This window comes from Glandiceps talaboti, chromosome 1, assembly GCF_964340395.1.
Source record: "Glandiceps talaboti chromosome 1, keGlaTala1.1, whole genome shotgun sequence".
NCBI classification, from domain to species: domain Eukaryota; kingdom Metazoa; phylum Hemichordata; class Enteropneusta; family Spengelidae; genus Glandiceps; species Glandiceps talaboti.
Window position 1 is genome coordinate 23,240,853 of NC_135549.1, and position 17,005 is coordinate 23,257,857.

At 34.9% G+C, this 17,005-nt stretch overlaps 1 pseudogene; it reads left to right on the forward strand.

The window, feature by feature from the left end:
* The first annotated feature begins 1,044 nt into the window (after nucleotides 1–1,044).
* On the forward strand, nucleotides 1,045–16,611 carry LOC144434571 (4-hydroxyphenylpyruvate dioxygenase-like; annotated as a pseudogene).
* The last annotated feature ends 394 nt before the right edge of the window (nucleotides 16,612–17,005 follow it).

A 17,005-nucleotide genomic window follows, 5' to 3' on the forward strand; every position in this document is an offset into this window, starting at 1 on the left:
AGTATCTAGTGTTAGGTTGTTTTCCGTTATTTCCTACAGTTATGATTTTGTGGAGTTGACCGGGAGTAACAAGGGACGTCGGCTAGTGCCAAGTGTAATTAATCCAATTCAGTTGTTTACTTTCTCTGTTTGTAACAGTTTGTCAATGGTCTGATGTCAGCAGTTAGTTATACATAGGATCATTCTTTTGTTCTGGACGATGTTTCTCTATAGCTCTGCCAGACAACTGATTTTCATAATTATAATAATTTGAATTGGGTCTTTAAGGTGCTTCCCCTGAGAGAAGTTAATTGGTCTTTTATGTTGACAACTTAATTGAGTTGTCAGAAGTTTTTCTGAAATCACAAAATAAAGCAACAAAATTATCCATTTTGCTATGGAAGTATGGTTAATGTCCTGTATGATAGAAAGACAGAAACATTACAATAATTTGTTGAATGTTCTGATACATTCGTGGTTTAGTGTGTAGTTTTGAATAAATAAAGATGAGAAGTGAGTCTTGTAATGATAATAATAGTAATAATTAAATAGTACATAATGTATTATAATAATAACACTAATAATAATTAAATAATATTATGTAATAATTTTAATAACAATGATAATAAGGCTTTAAAAAAATGGTGTGGCTCCGATTACATTCAATTTTAAAATAGGTGGGGTAGGTAGATTTTTAGAATTTTATTTCATTATATATATTTTTTTCATGTGTGAGTGTCTAGTTCAGATTTTCAATTGTTTTCCAAATGGTCTCTGTGTTGTTTATTTCTTCCTATAAGATGTACAGTCATTACAGATTGGAAGAATAATTTTAATATTGTCTTTTTAAGTTGATGTCAGTTTCCGCACACACTATTTCTTGCGAGACTTCACGATTTTATTATGATTTTTCTCAAATACGTAAAAAAAAGTTTAGGGTGGGCCTGAAAAACTGGGTGGGGGCCGGGGTCGGCTAACCGGAACTAAACAATTTTTTTATTTGGTCTAATAATAGTAATGTTTTACACATATCATCCATAGTTTGAACATTTATGAATGACCACCATGGGACTTATGAGAAGAACTTACAAGTACTTAGACAAAGAAAACCTCACATTCTTTTACTACTCAGACCACAGGGAGCTCAGGCTCAGTTAGTTTTATTTACAAATACAAACAAACAAGTAGACAAACAAAACACAGACAAGTAACAAACAAATAAATAAACAAACAAATAAATAAACAAGTAAACACACAAACAAAACAAGTTAACAAACAAAATGAACCGACAAATGAGTAGATACACGACAACAAACCAACGAACAAACAACCCCCCCCCCCCCCCCCCCCCCCCCCCAATGGTCACATCTGGAATTGGGTTATTTCCAGATGTGACCAATGCGCGGGGGGGGGGGGGGGGTAGCGTTGGTTTGTTCGTTGGTTTGTTGTTGTTTACTCATGTATGGAGCGGATCAACAATGCGTTTTGTGAAGGAATATTTTCTGATGTCAAGTTGCTTGTAGAGGTCTGACCACAGGGAGCTCAGGCTCAGTTAGTTTTGTTTACAAATACAAGCAAACAAAATGCAAACAAGTAAACAAACAAACAAACAAACAAAAACTAACAACCAAAATAAACCGACCACTGAGTAGATCAGAAAATATTCCTTCACAAAACGCATTGTTGATCCCTGGAATTCGCTATCTAACGACACAGCTACAGCACCAACACGCCTGGACAATCACTGGAAGAATATGTATCAAATATAATTACAAGGCTAAATTCAAGCAGTGCAGAATTCCAGAGCAGACGGATCTGAACATATAGGCTGCAAAGCCTGTGTTGAGAATACACCTAATATAAGTAAGGGGAGAACCATTTGATTTCTGGGGGGGGGGGGGTATGGAGGAATTAGGTATGGGAGCAAATTTTTTTTCCAGTCAGAGTGACAGCAATTTTTTTTTCTACTGTCAGTCCTGCATCAATTTTTTTTTTTCAAATGGAGTAGCAGTGCAAATTTTTTTTTGAATTAGTCATTAAGTTTGTAATGCATTGTTCATACCTATACCACGTCACAATGGTTCACAACTGTACCTCTAAATAACTTGTTCTGTGCAAGTAGAAGAATTAGCAGTCAGTATGAAAGACGTCTGTCTACCAACCATACTTCTGCTACTTAAATTTATAAGATATTTATATTGAAAGAAAAATATATTGATTTTAACACTAGTTTATTGACTCCTGTCTTGTTTTTTAAATTGTCTTAATTTACAGAAGCCAAATAGTCCCCTTCAGATATTGACTGTGTCATTGAGATATTGCAACAAAAATCCTGAAATATGTTTTCTTGGGTCAGAAAAGGAAAGGAAAACTTTGTGTGCACTTGGGTTTAAAGCAGAGCTATATAGCGCATGCTTTAATGATAAGTGCTGGAAAAAAACAGGAATTTATACTTGTATTAAAAACATATGCGGCGCACCGACGAAGAATACATGAGAATAAGGTTTCCAAATTTGCTCACTTCTGGTGCATTGTGACAAATTTTTTTTTCTCAAGCCATTACAAGCCATTACAGGATCAAACATTTTTTTCCCTCAAAATCCTCGATATCCCCCCCAGAAATCAAATGGTTCTCCCCTTATATTTTCAATCTACACACAAAAAAGAAGGCTTCATTCTCAAACATCAGGGATTAGAGGGCGGACGTTGGAGAATCGAGGGCTAGTACTTCGAAATTTTCAGCATATGCTGGAGGGTTGCTTGAAAAAAACTGTGATTAGGAGGGTGTCCTTTCTGAACTTATTACTTTACCGAGAACTTTCATCATGGAGTTTTTGCAAAAGGGCTGGTTAACACTTCCAAGAGGACGAAATTTTACAGCCACGAACGATAAATATGTACGCATGCGCATAAGCTTTACCCGACCAGGGTACACCGTGAAAATGACGACGTAATTAAAGTTATAACAGTTAACGTCCCTGATACAGTGTAGTCGTTACAGCGTCGTAATAAAAAAAATGGTGCGTATCTCCACACAGTTTTTTTGCTTGTTGTTTTCAGTCTTCCGTGTAATTTTCGTTATCGAATTATTGTACTAAATATTTCCCTACAGGTTTTAATATTTACTATGTTTGTTTGCAGACGACGTACACTGATAAAGGCGATAAGCTTAAGGTAAGGAACGTATCGATTATCATTTAACTTTTACGATACAGTAGCAAGGCTGGAAAAAAACCCGACGGACATACAGTTTTCTTATTTCTGCAGATTACGGGGTATTGAATTACTGTGATGAGGTGTGATATTTTCATATGCTCACTCATCACCTTTGGTCCCGATCAAATCTTGAGAAAAGTCCCGGTGTTCTGAGTAGCAATCCCAGGGTTGTCGTGAGTCGTATTCCCGACACTCTATCACAACTTGATTACCAGTTGATCGATTTCGCGATATTCACCGATGGATGTATTATAGTGCAACACACATCCATGGGCAGACGTACGATCGGAAAATGAATGGAAAATGAATAACAAAAACAATAACAAACGACAGAATATATAAACCGGACTGTGTTCAATAATGCGAAAATGTCAACTGAAGTTCCAGTTCAATGTCAGAGACCAACCGCTGTACATGACACCAGCTGTCAGTCAATTTTACACATTACGCGTCACATCATGGTTTTCAGTTATTTTGTGACTACCTTTAAATTGTAGAGTTTTAAAATGTAGTCCATCATGCAGTGGTCGCATGGAATTAGTATTTGTAAGATACAACATATGTTTTCATTGAAATATTCCGGGAAAAAAGGGGTCGTCATGCCCGATGACCGACGGGATATCATTAACAAATACGTTGTTCGGTTCGCTTTCCTGCGATGATGCATGACGTCTCTTTGATTCTGCTTTGATTCGAGCCCAGTGGCATGCGCACAAATGTTGCAATAATCATTATAATGTAGCGATAAAAGTGCCCCTAACAGCTCAAGAAAGTGAAAAATTGTTAATGTTTTGCTTTTCGATGAGTTTAAAAAAACGGTAAATGTTCAAAAATCGATATCAACATCCAAAAAACAAAAATGTTGATTTCTTAAGAACGTATTGGGTGATGGTTTGAAATTACGTCAAAAAACAACGAATCACATCATTTCTGGATAGATTGGGATTTCACTTGGACGTCGCTAGTCACACACCGTTTATGTTTATTTCTTTCATTTATCCCTTGCAGCCCGAAGTCGGGAAATTTATCAATTTTGACCACGTGACGTTTTGGGTTGGAAATGCTAAACAGGTAAGATGTAAAAGTACAAGACTGAGTGTGTATACAATTTCTCTCGTTCGACCACAGGGTGCTCAGGCTCATTTAGTTCTGTTTACAAATATAAACAAAACAAAATAAACATACAAGTAAACAAACAAACAAACAAACAAACAAACAAACAAACAAACAAAAACAAACAAACAAACAAACAAGTAAACAAACAAACAAACAAAATAAACTGACAAATGAGTAGATACATACATGAGTAAACGACAAGAAACCAACGAACAACCAAACACTGACACCCCCCCCCCCCCCCCCGCCGAAATGGTCACATATGGAAATCGGAAATCGGTCATTTCGGGGGGGGGGGCAGTGTGTGGTTGTTCGTTGGTTTCTTGTCGTTTACTCATGTATGTATCTACTCATTTGTCAGTTTATTTTGTTTGTTTGTTTGTTTACTTGTTTGTTTGTTTTTGTTTGTTTGTTTGTTTGATTTTTACTTGTATGTTTATTTTGTTTTGTTTATATTTGTAAACAGAACTAAATGAGCCTGAGCACCCTGTGGTTCGACTCGCGCAGCAAATTCATTTCCCAAGTAAAGTATATGTGTGTACTCCAGAGGCTACCCCAAAATAACAACTTAATTGTCATTTGAAATAATGACACGTATTGTTAGAGGAAAGAGGGCTATGTATCCACAATAATATTTTAAGATCTATTTTGTAAATGTCATTAATTCGGCATTGGAAGTGTTTTATATTTGTAGTTGTAAAAGTACAAGACTGAGTGTGTATACAATTTCTCTCGTTCGACCACAGGGTGCTCAGGCTCATTTAGTTCTGTTTACAAATATAAACAAAACAAAATAAACATACAAGTAAACAAACAAACAAACAAACAAACAAACAAACAAACAAACAAACAAACAAACAAAAACAAACAAACAAACAAACAAGTAAACAAACAAACAAACAAAATAAACTGACAAATGAGTAGATACATACATGAGTAAACGACAAGAAACCAACGAACAACCAAACACTGACACCCCCCCCCCCCCCCCCCCCCCCCCCCCCCCGCCGAAATGGTCACATATGGAAATCGGAAATCGGTCATTTCGGGGGGGGGGCAGTGTGTGGTTGTTCGTTGGTTTCTTGTCGTTTACTCATGTATGTATCTACTCATTTGTCAGTTTATTTTGTTTGTTTGTTTGTTTACTTGTTTGTTTGTTTTTGTTTGTTTGTTTGTTTGATTTTTACTTGTATGTTTATTTTGTTTTGTTTATATTTGTAAACAGAACTAAATGAGCCTGAGCACCCTGTGGTTCGACTCGCGCAGCAAATTCATTTCCCAAGTAAAGTATATGTGTGTACTCCAGAGGCTACCCCAAAATAACAACTTAATTGTCATTTGAAATAATGACACGTATTGTTAGAGGAAAGAGGGCTATGTATCCACAATAATATTTTAAGATCTATTTTGTAAATGTCATTAATTCGGCATTGGAAGTGTTTTATATTTGTAGTTGTAACATATTGTAATGATATTTAAAACCAGTGACTTTCAACATGTTGTATGAAATGATACACTTGGGATAACGAAGTGAGTGATATGATTGGATGCCATTAGGGGTGTGCCATGGGTACAGAGTCATGGCATGTAGATCATTGCTCATTGACAGTGACATTAACAAAAATCCATTTATTTATGTCAAAAATGAAGGTCTTTGCAGGCACTGTCCTAGCTATCTTAACCTCACCATTTTAGTATCAATAAAATTTACCATACAAGGGCATGAATTCTTTTGTCAAAAATTTGTTAATCGTAATGATAATGACTGTATTACCTGTTACTTTTGTCCTCCTAAGGCCTTGTATACATGTAGTACATTGCTGATAAATATCAAATTTTGACTAGGCAAAAAGGTTATTCTGCAATATTATCATTGCCTGAAAAGTGGACTGAGTCCAATGATCTATGTATGGTAGAAAAAAATTAATTTATTCTATAGGGAAATTAGGTAATGAATGGTAGGATAGTGATGGTTCTGCATCAAAATGTATTATAAATTATCTTTATATCTCTGTTAAAAGAAAGAAACAAAATTCAACAGAATAGCACATTTACAAGAAGAGTCATAAAAAGACTATAAATTTCTATGTGGCATGTAACTAGTTAAACACTACAGGGATTCGATTTCAAAAGTTGTAGGAGAGGCTGGATGAAAACATGTTGTATCTCCAGCACAGTGCATTGATTTTTTTTTACAAAGCCATTGATTCATTTCATATTGACCAACGGATTGTTGTGTGCTAAAAGCAGGTATTGATTACCATTGTCATAAAGGTGATGTGAGTGTTGCGTCATCCCTGAATTCGAAAGTGTGCTTTCTTAGGTTAATGTATATGCTAAATTATACGGAATTTGAAGAGTGCATGATACTGAATATCGTTCGTTATTCAAATTACTCATTAAAGGTAAAAGTTGTATCAACAACATCTTAGCACAGATGCGTATTATTATGGTTGATATATGTACCATATTATATGAAATTTGAAGCTTGCATTTTTACCTCCTGTAAGGGGAAGTATTGAAATGGCGATGTCTGTCTGTCCGTCTGTGTGTATGTGTCTGTCTGTGTCATCATTTTCTTAAAAACGGCTGGCTCAATTATAATAAAATTTGCTACACATCTTCTATATGCTAATGGCAAGATTTTGGTAAACATCCAATGAACATTAATTAGTTATTTGCATAATTATTGGTTTTGAGTAATTAGGCTATATCTTTGGAATGCATACTTCGAATTCAATATAATTTGGTGCATATGTTAACCATAACAAGGTACATATGTCCTATAAGGTTTTTTGATTTAGCTTAAAGCTTTTATGAATAATTTGCATAATTAATTAATTTCGGTAATTAGGCTATATCTTAAATATGCATACTTCATTTTCAATATAATTTAGTACATAAGTTAACCATAACTAAGCACATATGTCCCATAAAGTTTGTTGATGTAGATTGCAATTTGTATGATAATTTGCATAATTAATGACGTTTGGTATTTCGGCTTTATCTTAAGAATGCAAGCTTCACATTTCATAGAATTTGGTACATATACCAACCATAACAATATGCACAAGTTTGTTGACATAGCCTTTACCTTTAATGAGTAATTTGAATAATTAATGATCTTCAGTAAGTAAGGTATATCTTTGGAATGCACATTTCAAATTCCATATAATTTGGCACATACATCAACCATGACAAAGTGCACATCCTCTAAAGCCTGTTGATATAGTTTTTAATTTTATGACCAATTTGCATAATTAATGATTTTTAGTAATTAGGCTACTTCTTAACAATGCAAACTTCAAATTTCAGATGATTTTGTACATGTGTTAATGGCCAATTGTAAAGAAGAGATGTGTCATTTAAAGCTTGGTGGTTATAAATTATAATCTATATGGTTCATTTGCATAATCAACATTTAAAAAAAATAATTATTCAACTATGTAAGCTTCAAATTTCATTTAGTTTCATATAATTAATTTTCCAATTAAGTGGTACATCATGTATAATAGCTATAGTTTAGAATTTTGTATTCCAACAGTGTGTGTAGGCCCACAAATCTATGATTTTGCCCTTACGAGAGGCATTCAGTAATACCTCCCGTACCCTTACGGGTAAAGTAAAAATGCCATTACTACCACTGTAATATATACCATGACCTTGAAATACATTTTCATTCTGAATTCATTTGGTAGTGAATATATCAGTATTAATTAACGTACACTTAGGGTTATTAATCACTGTGAATGGATTCTATATTCAGCTGCAATCAAATGAGAATTTTGCACTTCTGCCTAATACAGTATACTTGATGAAAATTCGACTATTTCTATAAATGTTAATAATGTTTAGACATAATTTATTATTGAAGGTAATTGTAATCTTAAATATGAAGTGTTGTCGAAATGTTGTGTGGAATTAAAAACTTTTGTTTTAAATGAAGACACATTTGTTCTTCTGCTGCTATTGCAGGCCGCTTCATATTACTGCACAAGGCTGGGATTTGTGCCTTTTGCATACAGAGGGCTGGAGATGGGCAGCAGACAGGTAGTGTCGCATGCAGTCAAACAGGGAGATGTAAGTTTTTACAATTTTTAACTTTTTAATAAAATGATAATGGATGCCCACAAATTAGTGGGAAAGCATGGGATAAAGACTTTTGACACAATTTGTCAACCATCAAAATAGTATCCTACACCACTTTTATTGCCCCTATATTTTTTTAGCACAACTGAACTGGTAAGGTTCAGTAGTGCTATAGGCATGGTGGGGTGTCTGTCTGTCTGTCTGTCTGACTGTCTGACTGTCTGTCTATATATATATGTGTGTGTGTGTGTGTGTGTGTGTGTGTGTGTGTGTGTGTGTGTGTGTGTGTGTGTGTGTGTGTGTGTGTGTGTGTGTGGATGACTTAAACTCAAAAACTGCCAGACCGATTGCCTTTGTATTTGGTGGGGACATTACCTTTGGTATCTAGTTGGGAAATTGTTCAAAGCAAAATGATCGCATCACAGATATGTGATTTGGGTAAAAAAATGTCATTTTTGGGTTAAAGACTTAAACTCAAAAACAACCAGGCAGATTGGTCTGAAATTTGGTGGGAATGTTCTTAGGGGTGTGTAGATTAAGATTTCTTCATGACATGATGATACCATCAGTAATATGCAAATAAGGTATAAAAATGTGTTTTTTTTGGTCAAATATAAAGCATATAAAGATCTCATCCGTGATATGCAAATTAGGTGTAAGAAAGTGAATTTAGGTCAAAACCTTATATTTCAAAAAGTACTTAGTCAATGAGACTGAAATTTGTTGAGATCAGAGATGTTTCTAGAAGTGATATTCTGCAGTTTTTGTTAAAAACATTTAGACACAATTGGCCTTAGCAACCATGACCACACCCTTAACAACAACCAAATGCCAGTATATTTTGCTAAAATAACAACATCATCTGGTAGGTAAGTGAACAAACATTCAAAACTGTATGCAAATTTTCCTAGCAACAATGACCACGCCAATAGCAACAGCCAAACAGTTGTGTATATCACAAAGATAACAACAGGGATTCTTAGACAAGTGAACAAACATTCAAAAAGTGTATGTGAATGTGCCTAGCAACAAGATCACACCCATAGCAACAGCCAATTGATCCCATATATTGCAAAGATAACAGGGATTAATGAACAATTGAATAAACATTCCAAAAATGTATGTAAATGTGCCTAGCAACAAGACCACATCCATACAAACAGAAAAACGATCGCATATATTGCAAAGATAACAAAGGGATTAATAGACAAATGAATAAACATGCCAAAAATGTATGTAAATGTGTCTAGCATAGAGACCAAGCCCATAGCAACAGTCAAATGATGATATATATCACAAAGATAACATAAGGTCACATTCGTAGACAAATGAATGACTATTCAAAAAATGTATGCAAATATGTCTAGCAACATGATCACGCCCATAGCAACAGCCAAATGATCACATATATTGCAAAGATAACAACGGGGCTGGATAGTCATTCAGCAAATGAACACCTATACCTAGTATGGATCAGCATATGGATAAATAATTTTAAAAACTGTACAGTTGTGCTACAACGCCATTGGCACTATTTTATTCTTTGAGCTTTGTCTTGGATAATGTAACTGCTAGACCCTCGGGTAATTCTGTTAACTGTAAAAGTGACTACAACCATATATTATGGCAAGGGCTTGCCTACTCTCAAACACAGGTACTGTTATCCTTCAGCTTTTCATGTTTGTTTGGCCACCTCCTGAGCTACTAATTAGCTCCTAGGTCTGACTACGAAACTATATCTTGGATATCTTGAACCAAATTTTGATATCTGTGAGCTATGTTGTAGATATCATTTGAAAAAAAAAATACAAAGTAGTCTTCAGACTAAAAGTGAAATGTCTGGTGATCACTGTGTGATTTGACGACTTGTCGTCTTAACATGTATGTATTAGTTGTTTGCAATTGTAAATTAGGAAGTAGTATTAAAATGTAGTTGTTTTTGTAAATGACAATACAAATAGTTTGACATATATGTTCAAATTCACTTTCACAGATTATATTTGTTTTCCAATCTGCACTGGTTCCACACAACAGAGGTAAGCTTAAGATACTGAAGTTTGTTTTCAGTGCTTGATTATAGAAACATGATTATAGGCATCAGAAAGAATCTGTTACAGGTAGGCTGTGTGTGTGTGTTTGCACTTGTGTGTGTGTGTGTGTGTGTGTGTGTGTGTGTGTGTGTGTGTGTGTGTGTGTGTGTGTGTGCGTGCGTGCGTGCGTGCGTGCGTGCGTGCATGCGTGCGTGTGTTTGCACATGTGCATGTGTGCAGGTACCATTTAAAACTCGATGTATATTTCACCTAAGAAACCTACAATTTGGGACTCAACCAATACCTACATTGTAGTCTGGATGCCAACTGTGGTACGTCAAACACACTGTGAGTGGATGTTTAATGGTAATGATACTGTATAGGAACTAGACTAACCAATACCATGCACAGGTAAATTCTATACTCTCCATCTTTGTCCACATTGTGAATGGAACTGTATGTGCAACTTTTGCTTTAAACCTCACTAATTATTAGAATGTGTATCCTTTCCAAACAAACTGAGTGAGTGCAGAGTCAACCATACACATCACATCAAGTATCATCAGCTTGTATTTAAAGAGTTAACCAGATGTTCTGATTATATATATATATAGTAGTTCTTTGTCGATTTCTCTGAGTAAAAAACTTAGGCTCCTGACTCTAACAACTGCATGTATGTTGACGATACCATTTTACATTTCAGAAATGGGGGACCATCTGGTGACACATGGTGATGGTGTCAAAGACATTGCATTTTCTGTTGAAGACTGTGATAAATTAGTTGAGGTACAGTCATAAGTTTTACTTTTTCTTTTATGAATTTGGTTAAAGTGTGCACATGGTGTCTATTCTCAGTGTCGATGTGGAGTGTTGTATTTGTTATATTTTTTTTGTATATAATACAAATAAACCAAGATCTTAGAACTGCTATAACACACAAGCCAAAGGTGTCACTTTGGAAAAGAACATTGAGCTCTTGATCTGTCCTCATTAATTATCCTCATCAGAATAATACATTCCATAGTTATAGCTGACCTCTAGGTGGCAGTATCTTCATCTGAATGGCAAATTCCATAGTTATATAGCTGACCTCTAGTTTACGGTATCTTCATCAGAATGGCAAATTCCATTGTTATATAGCTGACCACATGGTTCATTTTATCTGTTGTTACACTGCATCATGACTATTTCGTTAGTCCATTTCAAGTGCTGACAGCAATATATACATAATTGACATAATTGATTGAAACATTTGTATAACCCGGTACTGCAAGGAGTGTTTGTATAAAAAGTTATCACATCAAATTCATTTGGTCTAGACTAGCAAGCTGATGAACATTTTTGGTCAAACTAAGTTGTGTCAGGATGGCAAATCTTGTGAGTCAGTGTATGTGTGTGTGTGTGTGTGTGTGTGTGTGTGTGTGTGTGTGTGTGTGTGTGTGTGTGTGTGTGTGTGTGTGTGTGTGTGTGTGTGTGGTGTTGTGTATGTGTTTGCAGGCTTATTTATACATATGTGCATGTGTGTGTGCACACTGTGTAAACTGCTTGTCTGACTACTTTTCCCTGCATGGTGATGTAATTTTGTGTCCTGTTCAAAAAGCAAAATCTAATGGGTTATTATATGTCTATTAGTGTGTGCAAAGTGAGAGAATGTCTAAAATACTTCAAAATAGTCAAAAATTCATTAAATTAACCATAAAGGTATAAAGGACACAAAACTTTGACTCACAGATCCCATTTTAAAAGAAGTTCAGTAAATATGAAGAAATGTCAACTGATGGTGTATTCATATGAGAAATCCATGTGGTTTATATTCAAGTCAGTCTTTATTTTGCAAATTCATGTGATCTTTCCATACAGCAAGCGAGACAAAGAGGAGCAAAGATAGTGAAAGAACCCTGGGATGAGTCTGATGCAGATGGAACTGTGAGATACGCTGTAGTTGCCACAGTACGTTACTCACAATTCTCCTGGTCCATAAAGTAGCTAGTTGCTTTATAATCAGCATTTGTAGACAAGTTTCCATGTTCTGCGTATAACTGCACTCAGTTTTACCAAAATCAAAACTGTGCCATCAACTTGCATATTTCATTTTTCTAACATGATTAATTAAAAATTTTGATATTTCTTGGCAACCGAGTGAAAATTATGTGATATGAAATCATGAAATAACTCTCCAGAACCCAAAGTTTATGAATATACCTTTTATTTCCCGAAGTGACGTTTCCCCTTTAATTACAACAGATAGTAAACACACATTGTCATCAATGTTTCCTTCATATATTTTGAAATATTGTTTTCTAACAAGGAATTAACCATATTTTCCTTTCACATAATTAGTATGGTGATACTACGCATTTGTTTGTTGAGCGGACACAATACAATGGATTATTCCTCCCAGGTTACAAACCAGCTGTTGGCAATGATGCACTCCTTCTTAAATTGTAAGTTTTCTGTTGCAGGATTGTTTTTTTTTTAGGTTTTAGATGTGGCTGTTATATTTGACCAGTTCATCACTTTGTCTTGTTGAGTGACACAATACAATGGATACAATACAATGGATTATTCCTCCCAGGTTACAAACCAGCTGTTGGCAATGATGCACTCCTTCTTAAATTGTAAGTTTTCTGTTGCAGGATTGTTTTTTTTTTAGGTTTTAGATGTGGCTGTTATATTTGACCAGTTCATCACTTTGTCTTGTTGAGTGATCTATTCTCTTCAAAACAAAGAGTGGACCAGTCAGTTTCAAATGAGGACAGCGGTGATGATCATTGAAATTGCAAGACAATTCAACTTATTTCTTTAAGATTAACAGCTTCAGATGAAATTGGAAGCAGTCCTCATTATATGTTTTTCAATTTGCTTAACCCTATTTGAAGCATTTTTCGATTAAGTTAATGGATTTAACTTTGTATTGCACTGACATTTAATTTAATAGTTTACCAAACCTTTGTAGATTCAACAAATTTGCCCGTATTATATATTCAAATTTATTCAGTTTATTATGCAGGTTGAACATATGACTATGAGTTTGTAATATTTACTCCAAACTTGTTTGCCCCAAATGTTAAGAAATTTGCCAACGTTGAAAGTTTGATTGTGAAGATGTGCAGTCATGTGAGAAAGTGTCTGCTTGGTTATAAATTGAGATTAAAAATATGTATATTTGAAATTTTTGTTAGACTTGATGGAAATACAATGTATATACATGTGATAGGGTGTGGCTTCTGAACTATTGAAAGAATTCAAGTCAAAGCCTAAAAATTGACCCTGTTGGTGTGTATTATCATCTCAGAAAAACATGTGAAACTAAATCTCAGATTTTCCTCACAAATGCACAAACAACCCGTAGTGTGGCAATTTTAATTATCATCTGATAGCAATCTTTTAACTATTTATTTAATGCTTATGTTATCACAGGCCTGATGTGAATTTGAGATTCATTGACCATGTGGTAGGAAACCAACCAGATGACGCTATGGAAAATGTTGTGGATTGGTAAGCCTTTTCTGACATTATCACCTTGTTCTTTGTTCACCTAAGAAAAATACAAGTAACTATTAAAGGGGCCTTGTCACTACGAGTGGAACACCTTTAAATCATAAGTATTTTCTCACTGGGCAAATATTGGGAATAATATAATTATACCCTGCAAACACACTTGTTATTGCACATACAGGAAGTGATTTTGTAAATAAACTGTGTACAGATAAGTAATCACTTCCAGTCTGTGAATGTGTCTGTTATATCCATTATGGATGGTGACTTTTCAATATATACTTCAATGTATATCACAACAAACAAACAAGCACATATACATCTCACTGTGATATATAAGTCCATCAATACCTTAATTATCTCAGCTCAGTTCAAAATTGATTAAGAATTGTTACTGAAGAAGCTAAAGTTTTTCAGTTCAGTATTATTTTGTGGGAAATCGTTCCATGACCAGCTTGCCCTGTCCAGTGGGCAGGGTCTATGTTTACCCTTACATCTCCCAACTTGAATGCTAAACTCAGTATTTTTCTTTTCAATTATTCTAAAGGTATGAGAAGAAATTGATGTTCCACAGGTTTTGGTCCGTAGACTATTCTCTTGTCCACACCAGCTACAGTTCCATGAGGTCTATTATTGTCACTAACTATGAAGAAACAATCAAACTGCCTATCAATGAACCAGCACCTGGCAAACAAAAAAGTCAAATCCAGGTAATTGAGTATTAACGTTAAACGGTTATCAATCGATCAAAAAGAATTTGTATAGCGTCAAAATCCAATATGACGTAATGTTCTATGGCACTGAACAGGAACAATAGTAGATCGTAGTAAAAAGTTCGAATGCTCATGCGAACTGATGCATCTTGATTTCCTTCTTGACTTTATTGACAGAGGGTGATTAACAAAGTGGTCATCCGATACACATGTTCAAATGAAGTGTGTTTCTTTTGTTTTTTAACCAACACAAATGATATGCTGTGTCGCGATCACAATATAAGTTCATATGCCCATCCCAAGTTCTGAGTTTGGCTTATTTGAATGAAGCCATAGTTCACTTTAAGGAAAAAAAAAATATTTGTTGTGTGTAAACCATGCAAGTTTAAACCTTGTTGTTGTCTAATATGAAACTCAGCTTGTGGCCCTTTGACCTCTCAAATGAAAATGTTCTTATATTTCTACACCAGGAGTATGTTGAATATTATGGTGGAGCTGGTGTGCAGCATATTGCCCTCACCGCAGTTGATATTATTGGATCCGTTAAGAGTCTTCGTGAACGTGGGTTAATTTTAATGGCAATTCCAGACGCTTACTATGATAATTTAAGAGAACGTCTTAAAACTTCACCTGTGAAGATTGAAGAAAGTCTAGATGTTGTAAGTATAAGTGTGTGGCAGCATTTCTACTTTTTGCTGTTTGTTTGTAGTAAAAGAAAAAGTACATTGAAACTTTTGTAATCTTCTTCTCCTTGATACTGTGTAAACACCTTGCGTTTATTATGCACAGGTCAGTGTGTAGTACTGGAGTGATGTGATGAGTTTATAATGTGTGATGGGTTCTGCTTTGCAGTTCTTGGCAAGTTTACTTGCTGGAGAAGTGTTTCGAAAGTTCATATGCTTGGCAGCACGAACAGTTGCAGGTAGTACCGGGGGGTAATTTAGTTCTATTCATGTGAATATTGATTTTATTGAATGATGGTTCGTATGGGATGTATGGACCTGTGCTATCAACTTTGATATAATTTTGGGTGATAAAATAGTATCTCAGCAATTTGTACAACTTTGAAATCTTGTTAAAAGAAGCTCTACTGCACTTGACATGTGTTCAGCCTTTGATCTCCTGCAAGGGTTTATGTGAGAGAGTGTGTGGTGATGACAGTAAATTTATGCTATTCTCTTTATCTTGCCAACAGAACTATCAATCAGTAAAATACAGTCAACGCTATAAAATATCCATGTTTGATTTTTCTTATTTAGAAAATATAGTTTTATTAATATATTTTTAAAAAACAAGATAAAGGCTATTGTGTACTACCTTTAATAACTGATCATACTATATTGTATTTGTTTACAGTTACAGGAACTGAAGATTCTTGTGGACTTTGATGATCAAGGTTATTTACTGCAGTTATTCACCAAACCCGTGCAAGACAGACCCACATTATTTTTGGAAGTTATTCAACGGCATAATCATTCAGTAAGTCAAACATTTTCCACAAAGAAGTTGAATGTATGAAGTACTGACTGTAATAGTTGACTAATCATGTGTTTCATAATTCTCTTCAGTATATATAAATACAGTTAATAAGTTTATTTTGGTACATAAATATTTAGGGGAATGATTTTTGCACAGTATGAATCCCTTTTATTGTGTGTGTGTGTGTTTGTGTGTCCAAGCTAGTGTGTGTGTGTTTGTCCAAGCTAGTGCGTGTGTGTTTGTGTCCAAGCTAGTGTCTATCTGTGTGTATGTGTTTTGGAGGGGGGGGGGGGGGGTCAGGGCTCATTTGCTTGTTTGTAGACTGCTAGAGGTATCTCTTAATTCTAATCTTAATTTGTGTGTTACATAATACATTTTCAGGGATTTGGTGCAGGAAATTTCAAGTCATTGTTTGAGGCTATCGAATTGGACCAAGAGGCTCGTGGAAACCTGGTATAACTAAAGATGTTGATCTGCTAGAAAATAAGTAGACAGGGACATCAGTCCACATTTGTCTGATCCATCTGTGTACAAAATAATGGGACATTGTTGCTGTGAATACTGTCATCCAAGCAATATATAGGTTGAAGTTTGTCTAAGGTTGCATAAAAAAGTTTTAAAAACATGGGTTATCTTTTGAAGTATGTGGAACAAAATTGGCAGACAAAGCATTTTTGTTATGTATATTTTTCTACACTATGCTGTAGGAAAGAAAAAAGTTTCTAAAACAAGTGAAAGTAATGGTGGCAGATGCTCCCTTTTATCCTTTTTTCAGAAATCACTTTAAACTTGAATTTTATTTATTCAGAAGTGTCCTTTGTGAAACCTTTAAAACAAAAATGTTCGTTATCAGACACAAAACTATCATTAACCAACCAATCATAC